General features: G+C 46.7%; 13 non-coding genes across 13 annotated transcripts; all 13 read left to right on the top strand.

Annotated features, from left to right (window-relative positions):
- Positions 1-1251: 1251 nt before the first annotated feature.
- LOC142288149 (U2 spliceosomal RNA) lies at positions 1252-1442 on the top strand. Its single transcript, XR_012748980.1, has one exon. It is a non-coding gene; the product is annotated as a U2 spliceosomal RNA (small nuclear RNA).
- Positions 1443-2829: 1387 nt separating this feature from the next.
- LOC142288148 (U2 spliceosomal RNA) lies at positions 2830-3020 on the top strand. The gene has a single exon (XR_012748979.1). It is a non-coding gene; the product is annotated as a U2 spliceosomal RNA (small nuclear RNA).
- A 2189-nt stretch (positions 3021-5209) lies between these two features.
- Positions 5210-5402, top strand: LOC142288185 (U2 spliceosomal RNA). Its single transcript, XR_012749014.1, has one exon. It is a non-coding gene; the product is annotated as a U2 spliceosomal RNA (small nuclear RNA).
- Positions 5403-6789: 1387 nt separating this feature from the next.
- Positions 6790-6980, top strand: LOC142288147 (U2 spliceosomal RNA). Its single transcript, XR_012748978.1, has one exon. It is a non-coding gene; the product is annotated as a U2 spliceosomal RNA (small nuclear RNA).
- A 1387-nt stretch (positions 6981-8367) lies between these two features.
- Positions 8368-8558, top strand: LOC142288146 (U2 spliceosomal RNA). The gene has a single exon (XR_012748977.1). It is a non-coding gene; the product is annotated as a U2 spliceosomal RNA (small nuclear RNA).
- Positions 8559-9945: 1387 nt separating this feature from the next.
- On the top strand, positions 9946-10136 carry LOC142288145 (U2 spliceosomal RNA). The gene has a single exon (XR_012748975.1). It is a non-coding gene; the product is annotated as a U2 spliceosomal RNA (small nuclear RNA).
- Positions 10137-11523: 1387 nt separating this feature from the next.
- On the top strand, positions 11524-11714 carry LOC142288144 (U2 spliceosomal RNA). Its single transcript, XR_012748974.1, has one exon. It is a non-coding gene; the product is annotated as a U2 spliceosomal RNA (small nuclear RNA).
- Positions 11715-13101: 1387 nt separating this feature from the next.
- Positions 13102-13292, top strand: LOC142288140 (U2 spliceosomal RNA). Its single transcript, XR_012748973.1, has one exon. It is a non-coding gene; the product is annotated as a U2 spliceosomal RNA (small nuclear RNA).
- Positions 13293-14679: 1387 nt separating this feature from the next.
- LOC142288187 (U2 spliceosomal RNA) lies at positions 14680-14870 on the top strand. The gene has a single exon (XR_012749015.1). It is a non-coding gene; the product is annotated as a U2 spliceosomal RNA (small nuclear RNA).
- A 1387-nt stretch (positions 14871-16257) lies between these two features.
- LOC142288176 (U2 spliceosomal RNA) lies at positions 16258-16448 on the top strand. The gene has a single exon (XR_012749006.1). It is a non-coding gene; the product is annotated as a U2 spliceosomal RNA (small nuclear RNA).
- Positions 16449-17835: 1387 nt separating this feature from the next.
- On the top strand, positions 17836-18026 carry LOC142288165 (U2 spliceosomal RNA). The gene has a single exon (XR_012748995.1). It is a non-coding gene; the product is annotated as a U2 spliceosomal RNA (small nuclear RNA).
- A 1387-nt stretch (positions 18027-19413) lies between these two features.
- Positions 19414-19604, top strand: LOC142288153 (U2 spliceosomal RNA). The gene has a single exon (XR_012748984.1). It is a non-coding gene; the product is annotated as a U2 spliceosomal RNA (small nuclear RNA).
- Positions 19605-20991: 1387 nt separating this feature from the next.
- Positions 20992-21182, top strand: LOC142288134 (U2 spliceosomal RNA). Its single transcript, XR_012748970.1, has one exon. It is a non-coding gene; the product is annotated as a U2 spliceosomal RNA (small nuclear RNA).
- Positions 21183-22640: the final 1458 nt, after the last annotated feature.

The raw sequence follows: 22640 nt of genomic DNA, 5'->3' as shown, positions 1-22640 counted from the left end.
TTTATCTTTCACACTTTTGACTTTCTTTATTCATCCAAATAGCAAACTCATCACCACTCAACCTGACCAACTCGGCTATGTCCCCGTGCTGCAGTTCTCTGTCTTATCTAGATCATTTGCAATTGAATGGAATAGATCCCTTTTGGACAAAGTGGATTCACCTGCTGCTGCAGTGACCACAGGTGTGATAACATCTAGAATTGGCATCTGGTGCGATCTCTCCGCTTCCACTCCAAAGAAAGTTACCTGTTTATTCCTATCATGCATTGGTTTTTGGGGTTTTCTTTGAGTAATGATGATCTCTTTAGTAGTCTGTTGGCGCCCTCTCCTGGAGGAATAGTTTGCTTGCTCTTGGACATTCTAAAAGAGAGGTCATGATAGACATTGAGCTTCTGAGCTCAATTGGGGACAGTCATGGGTGATGAATGTTTGCAACCTACTGCGAAGCCTCATACCGCAATATAAGGAACGTCAAATACTAAGAAAGGGCGGCCTATGAAAGAATTACTACTTTCAATAAGTACACTTAAACGGCTAATTGGGAATAGAAAAACTGTAAAAAGCCCTCTGAGAAAGCCCCCCTCTAACCTTTGATAGTAAGCTTTTCTGTAGTCTGCCTGTTGATGTATTTTCCGTTTGAACTGTGCACAACATGAAGAGACGGAACACTGGCGGCTTGTCACAATGCCCCCCGATGACATCACAATAGCGCTGCTGCCTAGAAAACAAGCTGCGCAGAAGAAGTTGTTCTTTGGGTGGGAGGGTGGGCTAGTGGAAGGAGGGGGCAATCTCTTTTTTTCCCGGGTGGTAGGGGGATGACAGGAGAAGGGAAGCGGGTGGTGAGAAAGGTACAGAGGGCAGGGTTTGGGGGCTGGGAAGGAAAGGGAAAAGATTAGGGTTTGGGGATGATGAAAGGGCTTTCTACGGGTAAGGATGGCAAAGGGTGGCAGTGACGGAAAGTCAGGCAACCTGTCCTGTCCGTCTTTTTGTATCGTGAATTGGAAAGACTGCAAGGGGGAGGGGAGTTGCTTGCGCCCTAAAGGAGGAGTTATTCAGATTCATTGCAGTGGGCGGCGGCTGCAAAACGCACCATTCTTCTTGTTTTGGCTCTGCAAAGCAGCCTTTTCAAGGGTTGGCTTGGGTGACAAAATGTCTTGTGTAGGCGTGGGTTTGTCTCCCTCTCGCTCTCTCTCCCTAAGATGTGTCCGGCATAGGCCAGGGTGCCACTCGAGGCCCAAACCAATTCTGGTTATCGCTTCTCGGCCTTTTGGCTAAGATCAAGTGTAGTATCTGTTCTTATCAGTTTAATATCTGATACGTCCCCTATCTGGGGACCATATATTAAATGGATTTTTAGAACAGGGAGATGGAAAAAGAGCTTGCTCTGTCCACTCCACGCATTGACCTGGTATTGCAGTACCTCCAGGAACGGTGCACCCCTTCTTAACCCAGTTTCCAAAAGCAGAACTCAATTCACCTGATTCATATTAGCCCGATTTAATGAATTGGAAGAAAGCATACGTCTTCATATGCACCTCAATTTGGCCCATTCACTTTTCACACTTCCTCCTTTTGTTTTTTATCTTTCACACTTTTGACTTTCTTTATTCATCCAAATAGCAAACTCATCACCACTCAACCTGACCAACTCGGCTATGTCCCCGTGCTGCAGTTCTCTGTCTTATCTAGATCATTTGCAATTGAATGGAATAGATCCCTTTTGGACAAAGTGGATTCACCTGCTGCTGCAGTGACCACAGGTGTGATAACATCTAGAATTGGCATCTGGTGCGATCTCTCCGCTTCCACTCCAAAGAAAGTTACCTGTTTATTCCTATCATGCATTGGTTTTTGGGGTTTTCTTTGAGTAATGATGATCTCTTTAGTAGTCTGTTGGCGCCCTCTCCTGGAGGAATAGTTTGCTTGCTCTTGGACATTCTAAAAGAGAGGTCATGATAGACATTGAGCTTCTGAGCTCAATTGGGGACAGTCATGGGTGATGAATGTTTGCAACCTACTGCGAAGCCTCATACCGCAATATAAGGAACGTCAAATACTAAGAAAGGGCGGCCTATGAAAGAATTACTACTTTCAATAAGTACACTTAAACGGCTAATTGGGAATAGAAAAACTGTAAAAAGCCCTCTGAGAAAGCCCCCCTCTAACCTTTGATAGTAAGCTTTTCTGTAGTCTGCCTGTTGATGTATTTTCCGTTTGAACTGTGCACAACATGAAGAGACGGAACACTGGCGGCTTGTCACAATGCCCCCCGATGACATCACAATAGCGCTGCTGCCTAGAAAACAAGCTGCGCAGAAGAAGTTGTTCTTTGGGTGGGAGGGTGGGCTAGTGGAAGGAGGGGGCAATCTCTTTTTTTCCCGGGTGGTAGGGGGATGACAGGAGAAGGGAAGCGGGTGGTGAGAAAGGTACAGAGGGCAGGGTTTGGGGGCTGGGAAGGAAAGGGAAAAGATTAGGGTTTGGGGATGATGAAAGGGCTTTCTACGGGTAAGGATGGCAAAGGGTGGCAGTGACGGAAAGTCAGGCAACCTGTCCTGTCCGTCTTTTTGTATCGTGAATTGGAAAGACTGCAAGGGGGAGGGGAGTTGCTTGCGCCCTAAAGGAGGAGTTATTCAGATTCATTGCAGTGGGCGGCGGCTGCAAAACGCACCATTCTTCTTGTTTTGGCTCTGCAAAGCAGCCTTTTCAAGGGTTGGCTTGGGTGACAAAATGTCTTGTGTAGGCGTGGGTTTGTCTCCCTCTCGCTCTCTCTCCCTAAGATGTGTCCGGCATAGGCCAGGGTGCCACTCGAGGCCCAAACCAATTCTGGTTATCGCTTCTCGGCCTTTTGGCTAAGATCAAGTGTAGTATCTGTTCTTATCAGTTTAATATCTGATACGTCCCCTATCTGGGGACCATATATTAAATGGATTTTTAGAACAGGGAGATGGAAAAAGAGCTTGCTCTGTCCACTCCACGCATTGACCTGGTATTGCAGTACCTCCAGGAACGGTGCACCCCTTCTTAACCCAGTTTCCAAAAGCAGAACTCAATTCACCTGATTCATATTAGCCCGATTTAATGAATTGGAAGAAAGCATACGTCTTCATATGCACCTCAATTTGGCCCATTCACTTTTCACACTTCCTCCTTTTGTTTTTTATCTTTCACACTTTTGACTTTCTTTATTCATCCAAATAGCAAACTCATCACCACTCAACCTGACCAACTCGGCTATGTCCCCGTGCTGCAGTTCTCTGTCTTATCTAGATCATTTGCAATTGAATGGAATAGATCCCTTTTGGACAAAGTGGATTCACCTGCTGCTGCAGTGACCACAGGTGTGATAACATCTAGAATTGGCATCTGGTGCGATCTCTCCGCTTCCACTCCAAAGAAAGTTACCTGTTTATTCCTATCATGCATTGGTTTTTGGGGTTTTCTTTGAGTAATGATGATCTCTTTAGTAGTCTGTTGGCGCCCTCTCCTGGAGGAATAGTTTGCTTGCTCTTGGACATTCTAAAAGAGAGGTCATGATAGACATTGAGCTTCTGAGCTCAATTGGGGACAGTCATGGGTGATGAATGTTTGCAACCTACTGCGAAGCCTCATACCGCAATATAAGGAACGTCAAATACTAAGAAAGGGCGGCCTATGAAAGAATTACTACTTTCAATAAGTACACTTAAACGGCTAATTGGGAATAGAAAAACTGTAAAAAGCCCTCTGAGAAAGCCCCCCTCTAACCTTTGATAGTAAGCTTTTCTGTAGTCTGCCTGTTGATGTATTTTCCGTTTGAACTGTGCACAACATGAAGAGACGGAACACTGGCGGCTTGTCACAATGCCCCCCGATGACATCACAATAGCGCTGCTGCCTAGAAAACAAGCTGCGCAGAAGAAGTTGTTCTTTGGGTGGGAGGGTGGGCTAGTGGAAGGAGGGGGCAATCTCTTTTTTTCCCGGGTGGTAGGGGGATGACAGGAGAAGGGAAGCGGGTGGTGAGAAAGGTACAGAGGGCAGGGTTTGGGGGCTGGGAAGGAAAGGGAAAAGATTAGGGTTTGGGGATGATGAAAGGGCTTTCTACGGGTAAGGATGGCAAAGGGTGGCAGTGACGGAAAGTCAGGCAACCTGTCCTGTCCGTCTTTTTGTATCGTGAATTGGAAAGACTGCAAGGGGGAGGGGAGTTGCTTGCGCCCTAAAGGAGGAGTTATTCAGATTCATTGCAGTGGGCGGCGGCTGCAAAACGCACCATTCTTCTTGTTTTGGCTCTGCAAAGCAGCCTTTTCAAGGGTTGGCTTGGGTGACAAAATGTCTTGTGTAGGCGTGGGTTTGTCTCCCTCTCGCTCTCTCTCCCTAAGATGTGTCCGGCATAGGCCAGGGTGCCACTCGAGGCCCAAACCAATTCTGGTTATCGCTTCTCGGCCTTTTGGCTAAGATCAAGTGTAGTGTTGTTCGAAGAGGTGGTTTAAGCTCCAGGCCACCTTAGTACAATGATACAATGCACACTGGAAGGTTGCGCTTGCTAGTACTCTGGGTGGATAGTATATTCATCTAGAGGAAAACATGTCCCTACCAGGATCGAGGCTATTAGACTGAGTAAGGGTGGGGGGCTATGGTACAACGTGCTCCAGGACTGACGACCCTGGAGTGAGTCTGAGCTTGCTGGCTTGGGACCCCGGCAAGCCTTGGGCTCTGTAGCACACCGTACCTTGCCTTTTCATACTTTTTGAGCATATTACCCTATCCCGGCCTTCTGGCTAGGAAGGGAAATTTTTATAATCCCGGTCGGAGGTCTGGTCAGCTTTGGGCTGAGAAACTAACACCCGGTTGGAGGTCTGGGTCAGCTTCGGCTGAGAAACCAACACCCGGTTGGAGGTCTGCGTCAGCTTCGGCTGAGAAACCAACACCCGGTTGGAGGTCCGGTTAGCCTTGGGCTGAGAAACCAACACCGGTTGACGGTCCGGGCAGTTTCGGCTGCGAAACCAACAACTAGTAGCTCTCTACTACACTTGGGTAAGATGCCTGGGTGGACGCTGGGAGCAACGACAAGGCTCAACCAGGCTTCGGCTTGGGGGAGCACCGAAGATCCCTGACCCTTGCTGTGGCCTTCTGGCTCGGAGGGACGGGGTTGATTTTTGGGGACCCTCTCCTCACGGTGGGGTCCACACGAATCCTAGCCTTTGCACTGTTTTTGGTGTGACTTCGGTCATGCATTTTTTGTGGTGCTTTGGAAAGCTTCATTAAATCAAAAATCTGTTCTTATCAGTTTAATATCTGATACGTCCCCTATCTGGGGACCATATATTAAATGGATTTTTAGAACAGGGAGATGGAAAAAGAGCTTGCTCTGTCCACTCCACGCATTGACCTGGTATTGCAGTACCTCCAGGAACGGTGCACCCCTTCTTAACCCAGTTTCCAAAAGCAGAACTCAATTCACCTGATTCATATTAGCCCGATTTAATGAATTGGAAGAAAGCATACGTCTTCATATGCACCTCAATTTGGCCCATTCACTTTTCACACTTCCTCCTTTTGTTTTTTATCTTTCACACTTTTGACTTTCTTTATTCATCCAAATAGCAAACTCATCACCACTCAACCTGACCAACTCGGCTATGTCCCCGTGCTGCAGTTCTCTGTCTTATCTAGATCATTTGCAATTGAATGGAATAGATCCCTTTTGGACAAAGTGGATTCACCTGCTGCTGCAGTGACCACAGGTGTGATAACATCTAGAATTGGCATCTGGTGCGATCTCTCCGCTTCCACTCCAAAGAAAGTTACCTGTTTATTCCTATCATGCATTGGTTTTTGGGGTTTTCTTTGAGTAATGATGATCTCTTTAGTAGTCTGTTGGCGCCCTCTCCTGGAGGAATAGTTTGCTTGCTCTTGGACATTCTAAAAGAGAGGTCATGATAGACATTGAGCTTCTGAGCTCAATTGGGGACAGTCATGGGTGATGAATGTTTGCAACCTACTGCGAAGCCTCATACCGCAATATAAGGAACGTCAAATACTAAGAAAGGGCGGCCTATGAAAGAATTACTACTTTCAATAAGTACACTTAAACGGCTAATTGGGAATAGAAAAACTGTAAAAAGCCCTCTGAGAAAGCCCCCCTCTAACCTTTGATAGTAAGCTTTTCTGTAGTCTGCCTGTTGATGTATTTTCCGTTTGAACTGTGCACAACATGAAGAGACGGAACACTGGCGGCTTGTCACAATGCCCCCCGATGACATCACAATAGCGCTGCTGCCTAGAAAACAAGCTGCGCAGAAGAAGTTGTTCTTTGGGTGGGAGGGTGGGCTAGTGGAAGGAGGGGGCAATCTCTTTTTTTCCCGGGTGGTAGGGGGATGACAGGAGAAGGGAAGCGGGTGGTGAGAAAGGTACAGAGGGCAGGGTTTGGGGGCTGGGAAGGAAAGGGAAAAGATTAGGGTTTGGGGATGATGAAAGGGCTTTCTACGGGTAAGGATGGCAAAGGGTGGCAGTGACGGAAAGTCAGGCAACCTGTCCTGTCCGTCTTTTTGTATCGTGAATTGGAAAGACTGCAAGGGGGAGGGGAGTTGCTTGCGCCCTAAAGGAGGAGTTATTCAGATTCATTGCAGTGGGCGGCGGCTGCAAAACGCACCATTCTTCTTGTTTTGGCTCTGCAAAGCAGCCTTTTCAAGGGTTGGCTTGGGTGACAAAATGTCTTGTGTAGGCGTGGGTTTGTCTCCCTCTCGCTCTCTCTCCCTAAGATGTGTCCGGCATAGGCCAGGGTGCCACTCGAGGCCCAAACCAATTCTGGTTATCGCTTCTCGGCCTTTTGGCTAAGATCAAGTGTAGTATCTGTTCTTATCAGTTTAATATCTGATACGTCCCCTATCTGGGGACCATATATTAAATGGATTTTTAGAACAGGGAGATGGAAAAAGAGCTTGCTCTGTCCACTCCACGCATTGACCTGGTATTGCAGTACCTCCAGGAACGGTGCACCCCTTCTTAACCCAGTTTCCAAAAGCAGAACTCAATTCACCTGATTCATATTAGCCCGATTTAATGAATTGGAAGAAAGCATACGTCTTCATATGCACCTCAATTTGGCCCATTCACTTTTCACACTTCCTCCTTTTGTTTTTTATCTTTCACACTTTTGACTTTCTTTATTCATCCAAATAGCAAACTCATCACCACTCAACCTGACCAACTCGGCTATGTCCCCGTGCTGCAGTTCTCTGTCTTATCTAGATCATTTGCAATTGAATGGAATAGATCCCTTTTGGACAAAGTGGATTCACCTGCTGCTGCAGTGACCACAGGTGTGATAACATCTAGAATTGGCATCTGGTGCGATCTCTCCGCTTCCACTCCAAAGAAAGTTACCTGTTTATTCCTATCATGCATTGGTTTTTGGGGTTTTCTTTGAGTAATGATGATCTCTTTAGTAGTCTGTTGGCGCCCTCTCCTGGAGGAATAGTTTGCTTGCTCTTGGACATTCTAAAAGAGAGGTCATGATAGACATTGAGCTTCTGAGCTCAATTGGGGACAGTCATGGGTGATGAATGTTTGCAACCTACTGCGAAGCCTCATACCGCAATATAAGGAACGTCAAATACTAAGAAAGGGCGGCCTATGAAAGAATTACTACTTTCAATAAGTACACTTAAACGGCTAATTGGGAATAGAAAAACTGTAAAAAGCCCTCTGAGAAAGCCCCCCTCTAACCTTTGATAGTAAGCTTTTCTGTAGTCTGCCTGTTGATGTATTTTCCGTTTGAACTGTGCACAACATGAAGAGACGGAACACTGGCGGCTTGTCACAATGCCCCCCGATGACATCACAATAGCGCTGCTGCCTAGAAAACAAGCTGCGCAGAAGAAGTTGTTCTTTGGGTGGGAGGGTGGGCTAGTGGAAGGAGGGGGCAATCTCTTTTTTTCCCGGGTGGTAGGGGGATGACAGGAGAAGGGAAGCGGGTGGTGAGAAAGGTACAGAGGGCAGGGTTTGGGGGCTGGGAAGGAAAGGGAAAAGATTAGGGTTTGGGGATGATGAAAGGGCTTTCTACGGGTAAGGATGGCAAAGGGTGGCAGTGACGGAAAGTCAGGCAACCTGTCCTGTCCGTCTTTTTGTATCGTGAATTGGAAAGACTGCAAGGGGGAGGGGAGTTGCTTGCGCCCTAAAGGAGGAGTTATTCAGATTCATTGCAGTGGGCGGCGGCTGCAAAACGCACCATTCTTCTTGTTTTGGCTCTGCAAAGCAGCCTTTTCAAGGGTTGGCTTGGGTGACAAAATGTCTTGTGTAGGCGTGGGTTTGTCTCCCTCTCGCTCTCTCTCCCTAAGATGTGTCCGGCATAGGCCAGGGTGCCACTCGAGGCCCAAACCAATTCTGGTTATCGCTTCTCGGCCTTTTGGCTAAGATCAAGTGTAGTATCTGTTCTTATCAGTTTAATATCTGATACGTCCCCTATCTGGGGACCATATATTAAATGGATTTTTAGAACAGGGAGATGGAAAAAGAGCTTGCTCTGTCCACTCCACGCATTGACCTGGTATTGCAGTACCTCCAGGAACGGTGCACCCCTTCTTAACCCAGTTTCCAAAAGCAGAACTCAATTCACCTGATTCATATTAGCCCGATTTAATGAATTGGAAGAAAGCATACGTCTTCATATGCACCTCAATTTGGCCCATTCACTTTTCACACTTCCTCCTTTTGTTTTTTATCTTTCACACTTTTGACTTTCTTTATTCATCCAAATAGCAAACTCATCACCACTCAACCTGACCAACTCGGCTATGTCCCCGTGCTGCAGTTCTCTGTCTTATCTAGATCATTTGCAATTGAATGGAATAGATCCCTTTTGGACAAAGTGGATTCACCTGCTGCTGCAGTGACCACAGGTGTGATAACATCTAGAATTGGCATCTGGTGCGATCTCTCCGCTTCCACTCCAAAGAAAGTTACCTGTTTATTCCTATCATGCATTGGTTTTTGGGGTTTTCTTTGAGTAATGATGATCTCTTTAGTAGTCTGTTGGCGCCCTCTCCTGGAGGAATAGTTTGCTTGCTCTTGGACATTCTAAAAGAGAGGTCATGATAGACATTGAGCTTCTGAGCTCAATTGGGGACAGTCATGGGTGATGAATGTTTGCAACCTACTGCGAAGCCTCATACCGCAATATAAGGAACGTCAAATACTAAGAAAGGGCGGCCTATGAAAGAATTACTACTTTCAATAAGTACACTTAAACGGCTAATTGGGAATAGAAAAACTGTAAAAAGCCCTCTGAGAAAGCCCCCCTCTAACCTTTGATAGTAAGCTTTTCTGTAGTCTGCCTGTTGATGTATTTTCCGTTTGAACTGTGCACAACATGAAGAGACGGAACACTGGCGGCTTGTCACAATGCCCCCCGATGACATCACAATAGCGCTGCTGCCTAGAAAACAAGCTGCGCAGAAGAAGTTGTTCTTTGGGTGGGAGGGTGGGCTAGTGGAAGGAGGGGGCAATCTCTTTTTTTCCCGGGTGGTAGGGGGATGACAGGAGAAGGGAAGCGGGTGGTGAGAAAGGTACAGAGGGCAGGGTTTGGGGGCTGGGAAGGAAAGGGAAAAGATTAGGGTTTGGGGATGATGAAAGGGCTTTCTACGGGTAAGGATGGCAAAGGGTGGCAGTGACGGAAAGTCAGGCAACCTGTCCTGTCCGTCTTTTTGTATCGTGAATTGGAAAGACTGCAAGGGGGAGGGGAGTTGCTTGCGCCCTAAAGGAGGAGTTATTCAGATTCATTGCAGTGGGCGGCGGCTGCAAAACGCACCATTCTTCTTGTTTTGGCTCTGCAAAGCAGCCTTTTCAAGGGTTGGCTTGGGTGACAAAATGTCTTGTGTAGGCGTGGGTTTGTCTCCCTCTCGCTCTCTCTCCCTAAGATGTGTCCGGCATAGGCCAGGGTGCCACTCGAGGCCCAAACCAATTCTGGTTATCGCTTCTCGGCCTTTTGGCTAAGATCAAGTGTAGTATCTGTTCTTATCAGTTTAATATCTGATACGTCCCCTATCTGGGGACCATATATTAAATGGATTTTTAGAACAGGGAGATGGAAAAAGAGCTTGCTCTGTCCACTCCACGCATTGACCTGGTATTGCAGTACCTCCAGGAACGGTGCACCCCTTCTTAACCCAGTTTCCAAAAGCAGAACTCAATTCACCTGATTCATATTAGCCCGATTTAATGAATTGGAAGAAAGCATACGTCTTCATATGCACCTCAATTTGGCCCATTCACTTTTCACACTTCCTCCTTTTGTTTTTTATCTTTCACACTTTTGACTTTCTTTATTCATCCAAATAGCAAACTCATCACCACTCAACCTGACCAACTCGGCTATGTCCCCGTGCTGCAGTTCTCTGTCTTATCTAGATCATTTGCAATTGAATGGAATAGATCCCTTTTGGACAAAGTGGATTCACCTGCTGCTGCAGTGACCACAGGTGTGATAACATCTAGAATTGGCATCTGGTGCGATCTCTCCGCTTCCACTCCAAAGAAAGTTACCTGTTTATTCCTATCATGCATTGGTTTTTGGGGTTTTCTTTGAGTAATGATGATCTCTTTAGTAGTCTGTTGGCGCCCTCTCCTGGAGGAATAGTTTGCTTGCTCTTGGACATTCTAAAAGAGAGGTCATGATAGACATTGAGCTTCTGAGCTCAATTGGGGACAGTCATGGGTGATGAATGTTTGCAACCTACTGCGAAGCCTCATACCGCAATATAAGGAACGTCAAATACTAAGAAAGGGCGGCCTATGAAAGAATTACTACTTTCAATAAGTACACTTAAACGGCTAATTGGGAATAGAAAAACTGTAAAAAGCCCTCTGAGAAAGCCCCCCTCTAACCTTTGATAGTAAGCTTTTCTGTAGTCTGCCTGTTGATGTATTTTCCGTTTGAACTGTGCACAACATGAAGAGACGGAACACTGGCGGCTTGTCACAATGCCCCCCGATGACATCACAATAGCGCTGCTGCCTAGAAAACAAGCTGCGCAGAAGAAGTTGTTCTTTGGGTGGGAGGGTGGGCTAGTGGAAGGAGGGGGCAATCTCTTTTTTTCCCGGGTGGTAGGGGGATGACAGGAGAAGGGAAGCGGGTGGTGAGAAAGGTACAGAGGGCAGGGTTTGGGGGCTGGGAAGGAAAGGGAAAAGATTAGGGTTTGGGGATGATGAAAGGGCTTTCTACGGGTAAGGATGGCAAAGGGTGGCAGTGACGGAAAGTCAGGCAACCTGTCCTGTCCGTCTTTTTGTATCGTGAATTGGAAAGACTGCAAGGGGGAGGGGAGTTGCTTGCGCCCTAAAGGAGGAGTTATTCAGATTCATTGCAGTGGGCGGCGGCTGCAAAACGCACCATTCTTCTTGTTTTGGCTCTGCAAAGCAGCCTTTTCAAGGGTTGGCTTGGGTGACAAAATGTCTTGTGTAGGCGTGGGTTTGTCTCCCTCTCGCTCTCTCTCCCTAAGATGTGTCCGGCATAGGCCAGGGTGCCACTCGAGGCCCAAACCAATTCTGGTTATCGCTTCTCGGCCTTTTGGCTAAGATCAAGTGTAGTATCTGTTCTTATCAGTTTAATATCTGATACGTCCCCTATCTGGGGACCATATATTAAATGGATTTTTAGAACAGGGAGATGGAAAAAGAGCTTGCTCTGTCCACTCCACGCATTGACCTGGTATTGCAGTACCTCCAGGAACGGTGCACCCCTTCTTAACCCAGTTTCCAAAAGCAGAACTCAATTCACCTGATTCATATTAGCCCGATTTAATGAATTGGAAGAAAGCATACGTCTTCATATGCACCTCAATTTGGCCCATTCACTTTTCACACTTCCTCCTTTTGTTTTTTATCTTTCACACTTTTGACTTTCTTTATTCATCCAAATAGCAAACTCATCACCACTCAACCTGACCAACTCGGCTATGTCCCCGTGCTGCAGTTCTCTGTCTTATCTAGATCATTTGCAATTGAATGGAATAGATCCCTTTTGGACAAAGTGGATTCACCTGCTGCTGCAGTGACCACAGGTGTGATAACATCTAGAATTGGCATCTGGTGCGATCTCTCCGCTTCCACTCCAAAGAAAGTTACCTGTTTATTCCTATCATGCATTGGTTTTTGGGGTTTTCTTTGAGTAATGATGATCTCTTTAGTAGTCTGTTGGCGCCCTCTCCTGGAGGAATAGTTTGCTTGCTCTTGGACATTCTAAAAGAGAGGTCATGATAGACATTGAGCTTCTGAGCTCAATTGGGGACAGTCATGGGTGATGAATGTTTGCAACCTACTGCGAAGCCTCATACCGCAATATAAGGAACGTCAAATACTAAGAAAGGGCGGCCTATGAAAGAATTACTACTTTCAATAAGTACACTTAAACGGCTAATTGGGAATAGAAAAACTGTAAAAAGCCCTCTGAGAAAGCCCCCCTCTAACCTTTGATAGTAAGCTTTTCTGTAGTCTGCCTGTTGATGTATTTTCCGTTTGAACTGTGCACAACATGAAGAGACGGAACACTGGCGGCTTGTCACAATGCCCCCCGATGACATCACAATAGCGCTGCTGCCTAGAAAACAAGCTGCGCAGAAGAAGTTGTTCTTTGGGTGGGAGGGTGGGCTAGTGGAAGGAGGGGGCAATCTCTTTTTTTCCCGGGTGGTAGGGGGATGACAGGAGAAGGGAAGCGGGTGGTGAGAAAGGTACAGAGGGCAGGGTTTGGGGGCTGGGAAGGAAAGGGAAAAGATTAGGGTTTGGGGATGATGAAAGGGCTTTCTACGGGTAAGGATGGCAAAGGGTGGCAGTGACGGAAAGTCAGGCAACCTGTCCTGTCCGTCTTTTTGTATCGTGAATTGGAAAGACTGCAAGGGGGAGGGGAGTTGCTTGCGCCCTAAAGGAGGAGTTATTCAGATTCATTGCAGTGGGCGGCGGCTGCAAAACGCACCATTCTTCTTGTTTTGGCTCTGCAAAGCAGCCTTTTCAAGGGTTGGCTTGGGTGACAAAATGTCTTGTGTAGGCGTGGGTTTGTCTCCCTCTCGCTCTCTCTCCCTAAGATGTGTCCGGCATAGGCCAGGGTGCCACTCGAGGCCCAAACCAATTCTGGTTATCGCTTCTCGGCCTTTTGGCTAAGATCAAGTGTAGTATCTGTTCTTATCAGTTTAATATCTGATACGTCCCCTATCTGGGGACCATATATTAAATGGATTTTTAGAACAGGGAGATGGAAAAAGAGCTTGCTCTGTCCACTCCACGCATTGACCTGGTATTGCAGTACCTCCAGGAACGGTGCACCCCTTCTTAACCCAGTTTCCAAAAGCAGAACTCAATTCACCTGATTCATATTAGCCCGATTTAATGAATTGGAAGAAAGCATACGTCTTCATATGCACCTCAATTTGGCCCATTCACTTTTCACACTTCCTCCTTTTGTTTTTTATCTTTCACACTTTTGACTTTCTTTATTCATCCAAATAGCAAACTCATCACCACTCAACCTGACCAACTCGGCTATGTCCCCGTGCTGCAGTTCTCTGTCTTATCTAGATCATTTGCAATTGAATGGAATAGATCCCTTTTGGACAAAGTGGATTCACCTGCTGCTGCAGTGACCACAGGTGTGATAACATCTAGAATTGGCATCTGGTGCGATCTCTCCGCTTCCACTCCAAAGAAAGTTACCTGTTTATTCCTATCATGCATTGGTTTTTGGGGTTTTCTTTGAGTAATGATGATCTCTTTAGTAGTCTGTTGGCGCCCTCTCCTGGAGGAATAGTTTGCTTGCTCTTGGACATTCTAAAAGAGAGGTCATGATAGACATTGAGCTTCTGAGCTCAATTGGGGACAGTCATGGGTGATGAATGTTTGCAACCTACTGCGAAGCCTCATACCGCAATATAAGGAACGTCAAATACTAAGAAAGGGCGGCCTATGAAAGAATTACTACTTTCAATAAGTACACTTAAACGGCTAATTGGGAATAGAAAAACTGTAAAAAGCCCTCTGAGAAAGCCCCCCTCTAACCTTTGATAGTAAGCTTTTCTGTAGTCTGCCTGTTGATGTATTTTCCGTTTGAACTGTGCACAACATGAAGAGACGGAACACTGGCGGCTTGTCACAATGCCCCCCGATGACATCACAATAGCGCTGCTGCCTAGAAAACAAGCTGCGCAGAAGAAGTTGTTCTTTGGGTGGGAGGGTGGGCTAGTGGAAGGAGGGGGCAATCTCTTTTTTTCCCGGGTGGTAGGGGGATGACAGGAGAAGGGAAGCGGGTGGTGAGAAAGGTACAGAGGGCAGGGTTTGGGGGCTGGGAAGGAAAGGGAAAAGATTAGGGTTTGGGGATGATGAAAGGGCTTTCTACGGGTAAGGATGGCAAAGGGTGGCAGTGACGGAAAGTCAGGCAACCTGTCCTGTCCGTCTTTTTGTATCGTGAATTGGAAAGACTGCAAGGGGGAGGGGAGTTGCTTGCGCCCTAAAGGAGGAGTTATTCAGATTCATTGCAGTGGGCGGCGGCTGCAAAACGCACCATTCTTCTTGTTTTGGCTCTGCAAAGCAGCCTTTTCAAGGGTTGGCTTGGGTGACAAAATGTCTTGTGTAGGCGTGGGTTTGTCTCCCTCTCGCTCTCTCTCCCTAAGATGTGTCCGGCATAGGCCAGGGTGCCACTCGAGGCCCAAACCAATTCTGGTTATCGCTTCTCGGCCTTTTGGCTAAGATCAAGTGTAGTATCTGTTCTTATCAGTTTAATATCTGATACGTCCCCTATCTGGGGACCATATATTAAATGGATTTTTAGAACAGGGAGATGGAAAAAGAGCTTGCTCTGTCCACTCCACGCATTGACCTGGTATTGCAGTACCTCCAGGAACGGTGCACCCCTTCTTAACCCAGTTTCCAAAAGCAGAACTCAATTCACCTGATTCATATTAGCCCGATTTAATGAATTGGAAGAAAGCATACGTCTTCATATGCACCTCAATTTGGCCCATTCACTTTTCACACTTCCTCCTTTTGTTTTTTATCTTTCACACTTTTGACTTTCTTTATTCATCCAAATAGCAAACTCATCACCACTCAACCTGACCAACTCGGCTATGTCCCCGTGCTGCAGTTCTCTGTCTTATCTAGATCATTTGCAATTGAATGGAATAGATCCCTTTTGGACAAAGTGGATTCACCTGCTGCTGCAGTGACCACAGGTGTGATAACATCTAGAATTGGCATCTGGTGCGATCTCTCCGCTTCCACTCCAAAGAAAGTTACCTGTTTATTCCTATCATGCATTGGTTTTTGGGGTTTTCTTTGAGTAATGATGATCTCTTTAGTAGTCTGTTGGCGCCCTCTCCTGGAGGAATAGTTTGCTTGCTCTTGGACATTCTAAAAGAGAGGTCATGATAGACATTGAGCTTCTGAGCTCAATTGGGGACAGTCATGGGTGATGAATGTTTGCAACCTACTGCGAAGCCTCATACCGCAATATAAGGAACGTCAAATACTAAGAAAGGGCGGCCTATGAAAGAATTACTACTTTCAATAAGTACACTTAAACGGCTAATTGGGAATAGAAAAACTGTAAAAAGCCCTCTGAGAAAGCCCCCCTCTAACCTTTGATAGTAAGCTTTTCTGTAGTCTGCCTGTTGATGTATTTTCCGTTTGAACTGTGCACAACATGAAGAGACGGAACACTGGCGGCTTGTCACAATGCCCCCCGATGACATCACAATAGCGCTGCTGCCTAGAAAACAAGCTGCGCAGAAGAAGTTGTTCTTTGGGTGGGAGGGTGGGCTAGTGGAAGGAGGGGGCAATCTCTTTTTTTCCCGGGTGGTAGGGGGATGACAGGAGAAGGGAAGCGGGTGGTGAGAAAGGTACAGAGGGCAGGGTTTGGGGGCTGGGAAGGAAAGGGAAAAGATTAGGGTTTGGGGATGATGAAAGGGCTTTCTACGGGTAAGGATGGCAAAGGGTGGCAGTGACGGAAAGTCAGGCAACCTGTCCTGTCCGTCTTTTTGTATCGTGAATTGGAAAGACTGCAAGGGGGAGGGGAGTTGCTTGCGCCCTAAAGGAGGAGTTATTCAGATTCATTGCAGTGGGCGGCGGCTGCAAAACGCACCATTCTTCTTGTTTTGGCTCTGCAAAGCAGCCTTTTCAAGGGTTGGCTTGGGTGACAAAATGTCTTGTGTAGGCGTGGGTTTGTCTCCCTCTCGCTCTCTCTCCCTAAGATGTGTCCGGCATAGGCCAGGGTGCCACTCGAGGCCCAAACCAATTCTGGTTATCGCTTCTCGGCCTTTTGGCTAAGATCAAGTGTAGTATCTGTTCTTATCAGTTTAATATCTGATACGTCCCCTATCTGGGGACCATATATTAAATGGATTTTTAGAACAGGGAGATGGAAAAAGAGCTTGCTCTGTCCACTCCACGCATTGACCTGGTATTGCAGTACCTCCAGGAACGGTGCACCCCTTCTTAACCCAGTTTCCAAAAGCAGAACTCAATTCACCTGATTCATATTAGCCCGATTTAATGAATTGGAAGAAAGCATACGTCTTCATATGCACCTCAATTTGGCCCATTCACTTTTCACACTTCCTCCTTTTGTTTTTTATCTTTCACACTTTTGACTTTCTTTATTCATCCAAATAGCAAACTCATCACCACTCAACCTGACCAACTCGGCTATGTCCCCGTGCTGCAGTTCTCTGTCTTATCTAGATCATTTGCAATTGAATGGAATAGATCCCTTTTGGACAAAGTGGATTCACCTGCTGCTGCAGTGACCACAGGTGTGATAACATCTAGAATTGGCATCTGGTGCGATCTCTCCGCTTCCACTCCAAAGAAAGTTACCTGTTTATTCCTATCATGCATTGGTTTTTGGGGTTTTCTTTGAGTAATGATGATCTCTTTAGTAGTCTGTTGGCGCCCTCTCCTGGAGGAATAGTTTGCTTGCTCTTGGACATTCTAAAAGAGAGGTCATGATAGACATTGAGCTTCTGAGCTCAATTGGGGACAGTCATGGGTGATGAATGTTTGCAACCTACTGCGAAGCCTCATACCGCAATATAAGGAACGTCAAATACTAAGAAAGGGCGGCCTATGAAAGAATTACTACTTTCAATAAGTACACTTAAACGGCTAATTGGGAATAGAAAAACTGTAAAAAGCCCTCTGAGAAAGCCCCCCTCTAACCTTTGATAGTAAGCTTTTCTGTAGTCTGCCTGTTGATGTATTTTCCGTTTGAACTGTGCACAACATGAAGAGACGGAACACTGGCGGCTTGTCACAATGCCCCCCGATGACATCACAATAGCGCTGCTGCCTAGAAAACAAGCTGCGCAGAAGAAGTTGTTCTTTGGGTGGGAGGGTGGGCTAGTGGAAGGAGGGGGCAATCTCTTTTTTTCCCGGGTGGTAGGGGGATGACAGGAGAAGGGAAGCGGGTGGTGAGAAAGGTACAGAGGGCAGGGTTTGGGGGCTGGGAAGGAAAGGGAAAAGATTAGGGTTTGGGGATGATGAAAGGGCTTTCTACGGGTAAGGATGGCAAAGGGTGGCAGTGACGGAAAGTCAGGCAACCTGTCCTGTCCGTCTTTTTGTATCGTGAATTGGAAAGACTGCAAGGGGGAGGGGAGTTGCTTGCGCCCTAAAGGAGGAGTTATTCAGATTCATTGCAGTGGGCGGCGGCTGCAAAACGCACCATTCTTCTTGTTTTGGCTCTGCAAAGCAGCCTTTTCAAGGGTTGGCTTGGGTGACAAAATGTCTTGTGTAGGCGTGGGTTTGTCTCCCTCTCGCTCTCTCTCCCTAAGATGTGTCCGGCATAGGCCAGGGTGCCACTCGAGGCCCAAACCAATTCTGGTTATCGCTTCTCGGCCTTTTGGCTAAGATCAAGTGTAGTATCTGTTCTTATCAGTTTAATATCTGATACGTCCCCTATCTGGGGACCATATATTAAATGGATTTTTAGAACAGGGAGATGGAAAAAGAGCTTGCTCTGTCCACTCCACGCATTGACCTGGTATTGCAGTACCTCCAGGAACGGTGCACCCCTTCTTAACCCAGTTTCCAAAAGCAGAACTCAATTCACCTGATTCATATTAGCCCGATTTAATGAATTGGAAGAAAGCATACGTCTTCATATGCACCTCAATTTGGCCCATTCACTTTTCACACTTCCTCCTTTTGTTTTTTATCTTTCACACTTTTGACTTTCTTTATTCATCCAAATAGCAAACTCATCACCACTCAACCTGACCAACTCGGCTATGTCCCCGTGCTGCAGTTCTCTGTCTTATCTAGATCATTTGCAATTGAATGGAATAGATCCCTTTTGGACAAAGTGGATTCACCTGCTGCTGCAGTGACCACAGGTGTGATAACATCTAGAATTGGCATCTGGTGCGATCTCTCCGCTTCCACTCCAAAGAAAGTTACCTGTTTATTCCTATCATGCATTGGTTTTTGGGGTTTTCTTTGAGTAATGATGATCTCTTTAGTAGTCTGTTGGCGCCCTCTCCTGGAGGAATAGTTTGCTTGCTCTTGGACATTCTAAAAGAGAGGTCATGATAGACATTGAGCTTCTGAGCTCAATTGGGGACAGTCATGGGTGATGAATGTTTGCAACCTACTGCGAAGCCTCATACCGCAATATAAGGAACGTCAAATACTAAGAAAGGGCGGCCTATGAAAGAATTACTACTTTCAATAAGTACACTTAAACGGCTAATTGGGAATAGAAAAACTGTAAAAAGCCCTCTGAGAAAGCCCCCCTCTAACCTTTGATAGTAAGCTTTTCTGTAGTCTGCCTGTTGATGTATTTTCCGTTTGAACTGTGCACAACATGAAGAGACGGAACACTGGCGGCTTGTCACAATGCCCCCCGATGACATCACAATAGCGCTGCTGCCTAGAAAACAAGCTGCGCAGAAGAAGTTGTTCTTTGGGTGGGAGGGTGGGCTAGTGGAAGGAGGGGGCAATCTCTTTTTTTCCCGGGTGGTAGGGGGATGACAGGAGAAGGGAAGCGGGTGGTGAGAAAGGTACAGAGGGCAGGGTTTGGGGGCTGGGAAGGAAAGGGAAAAGATTAGGGTTTGGGGATGATGAAAGGGCTTTCTACGGGTAAGGATGGCAAAGGGTGGCAGTGACGGAAAGTCAGGCAACCTGTCCTGTCCGTCTTTTTGTATCGTGAATTGGAAAGACTGCAAGGGGGAGGGGAGTTGCTTGCGCCCTAAAGGAGGAGTTATTCAGATTCATTGCAGTGGGCGGCGGCTGCAAAACGCACCATTCTTCTTGTTTTGGCTCTGCAAAGCAGCCTTTTCAAGGGTTGGCTTGGGTGACAAAATGTCTTGTGTAGGCGTGGGTTTGTCTCCCTCTCGCTCTCTCTCCCTAAGATGTGTCCGGCATAGGCCAGGGTGCCACTCGAGGCCCAAACCAATTCTGGTTATCGCTTCTCGGCCTTTTGGCTAAGATCAAGTGTAGTATCTGTTCTTATCAGTTTAATATCTGATACGTCCCCTATCTGGGGACCATATATTAAATGGATTTTTAGAACAGGGAGATGGAAAAAGAGCTTGCTCTGTCCACTCCACGCATTGACCTGGTATTGCAGTACCTCCAGGAACGGTGCACCCCTTCTTAACCCAGTTTCCAAAAGCAGAACTCAATTCACCTGATTCATATTAGCCCGATTTAATGAATTGGAAGAAAGCATACGTCTTCATATGCACCTCAATTTGGCCCATTCACTTTTCACACTTCCTCCTTTTGTTTTTTATCTTTCACACTTTTGACTTTCTTTATTCATCCAAATAGCAAACTCATCACCACTCAACCTGACCAACTCGGCTATGTCCCCGTGCTGCAGTTCTCTGTCTTATCTAGATCATTTGCAATTGAATGGAATAGATCCCTTTTGGACAAAGTGGATTCACCTGCTGCTGCAGTGACCACAGGTGTGATAACATCTAGAATTGGCATCTGGTGCGATCTCTCCGCTTCCACTCCAAAGAAAGTTACCTGTTTATTCCTATCATGCATTGGTTTTTGGGGTTTTCTTTGAGTAATGATGATCTCTTTAGTAGTCTGTTGGCGCCCTCTCCTGGAGGAATAGTTTGCTTGCTCTTGGACATTCTAAAAGAGAGGTCATGATAGACATTGAGCTTCTGAGCTCAATTGGGGACAGTCATGGGTGATGAATGTTTGCAACCTACTGCGAAGCCTCATACCGCAATATAAGGAACGTCAAATACTAAGAAAGGGCGGCCTATGAAAGAATTACTACTTTCAATAAGTACACTTAAACGGCTAATTGGGAATAGAAAAACTGTAAAAAGCCCTCTGAGAAAGCCCCCCTCTAACCTTTGATAGTAAGCTTTTCTGTAGTCTGCCTGTTGATGTATTTTCCGTTTGAACTGTGCACAACATGAAGAGACGGAACACTGGCGGCTTGTCACAATGCCCCCCGATGACATCACAATAGCGCTGCTGCCTAGAAAACAAGCTGCGCAGAAGAAGTTGTTCTTTGGGTGGGAGGGTGGGCTAGTGGAAGGAGGGGGCAATCTCTTTTTTTCCCGGGTGGTAGGGGGATGACAGGAGAAGGGAAGCGGGTGGTGAGAAAGGTACAGAGGGCAGGGTTTGGGGGCTGGGAAGGCAAGGGAAAAGATTAGGGTTTGGGGATGATGAAAGGGCTTTCTACGGGTAAGGATGGCAAAGGGTGGCAGTGACGGAAAGTCAGGCAACCTGTCCTGTCCGTCTTTTTGTATCGTGAATTGGAAAGACTGCAAGGGGGAGGGGAGTTGCTTGCGCCCTAAAGGAGGAGTTATTCAGATTCATTGCAGTGGGCGGCGGCTGCAAAACGCACCATTCTTCTTGTTTTGGCTCTGCAAAGCAGCCTTTTCAAGGGTTGGCTTGGGTGACAAAATGTCTTGTGTAGGCGTGGGTTTGTCTCCCTCTCGCTCTCTCTCCCTAAGATGTGTCCGGCATAGGCCAGGGTGCCACTCGAGGCCCAAACCAATTCTGGTTATCGCTTCTCGGCCTTTTGGCTAAGATCAAGTGTAGTATCTGTTCTTATCAGTTTAATATCTGATACGTCCCCTATCTGGGGACCATATATTAAATGGATTTTTAGAACAGGGAGATGGAAAAAGAGCTTGCTCTGTCCACTCCACGCATTGACCTGGTATTGCAGTACCTCCAGGAACGGTGCACCCCTTCTTAACCCAGTTTCCAAAAGCAGAACTCAATTCACCTGATTCATATTAGCCCGATTTAATGAATTGGAAGAAAGCATACGTCTTCATATGCACCTCAATTTGGCCCATTCACTTTTCACACTTCCTCCTTTTGTTTTTTATCTTTCACACTTTTGACTTTCTTTATTCATCCAAATAGCAAACTCATCACCACTCAACCTGACCAACTCGGCTATGTCCCCGTGCTGCAGTTCTCTGTCTTATCTAGATCATTTGCAATTGAATGGAATAGATCCCTTTTGGACAAAGTGGATTCACCTGCTGCTGCAGTGACCACAGGTGTGATAACATCTAGAATTGGCATCTGGTGCGATCTCTCCGCTTCCACTCCAAAGAAAGTTACCTGTTTATTCCTATCATGCATTGGTTTTTGGGGTTTTCTTTGAGTAATGATGATCTCTTTAGTAGTCTGTTGGCGCCCTCTCCTGGAGGAATAGTTTGCTTGCTCTTGGACATTCTAAAAGAGAGGTCATGATAGACATTGAGCTTCTGAGCTCAATTGGGGACAGTCATGGGTGATGAATGTTTGCAACCTACTGCGAAGCCTCATACCGCAATATAAGGAACGTCAAATACTAAGAAAGGGCGGCCTATGAAAGAATTACTACTTTCAATAAGTACACTTAAACGGCTAATTGGGAATAGAAAAACTGTAAAAAGCCCTCTGAGAAAGCCCCCCTCTAACCTTTGATAGTAAGCTTTTCTGTAGTCTGCCTGTTGATGTATTTTCCGTTTGAACTGTGCACAACATGAAGAGACGGAACACTGGCGGCTTGTCACAATGCCCCCCGATGACATCACAATAGCGCTGCTGCCTAGAAAACAAGCTGCGCAGAAGAAGTTGTTCTTTGGGTGGGAGGGTGGGCTAGTGGAAGGAGGGGGCAATCTCTTTTTTTCCCGGGTGGTAGGGGGATGACAGGAGAAGGGAAGCGGGTGGTGAGAAAGGTACAGAGGGCAGGGTTTGGGGGCTGGGAAGGAAAGGGAAAAGATTAGGGTTTGGGGATGATGAAAGGGCTTTCTACGGGTAAGGATGGCAAAGGGTGGCAGTGACGGAAAGTCAGGCAACCTGTCCTGTCCGTCTTTTTGTATCGTGAATTGGAAAGACTGCAAGGGGGAGGGGAGTTGCTTGCGCCCTAAAGGAGGAGTTATTCAGATTCATTGCAGTGGGCGGCGGCTGCAAAACGCACCATTCTTCTTGTTTTGGCTCTGCAAAGCAGCCTTTTCAAGGGTTGGCTTGGGTGACAAAATGTCTTGTGTAGGCGTGGGTTTGTCTCCCTCTCGCTCTCTCTCCCTAAGATGTGTCCGGCATAGGCCAGGGTGCCACTCGAGGCCCAAACCAATTCTGGTTATCGCTTCTCGGCCTTTTGGCTAAGATCAAGTGTAGTATCGTTCGAAAAGGTGGTTTAAGGCTCCGGCCAC

Source organism: Anomaloglossus baeobatrachus, unplaced genomic scaffold (assembly GCF_048569485.1).
Source record: "Anomaloglossus baeobatrachus isolate aAnoBae1 unplaced genomic scaffold, aAnoBae1.hap1 Scaffold_791, whole genome shotgun sequence".
NCBI lineage: Eukaryota > Metazoa > Chordata > Amphibia > Anura > Aromobatidae > Anomaloglossus > Anomaloglossus baeobatrachus.
The sequence above is the reverse complement of the archived record's forward strand: the minus strand, read 5'-3'. Positions and strand labels throughout refer to the sequence as shown.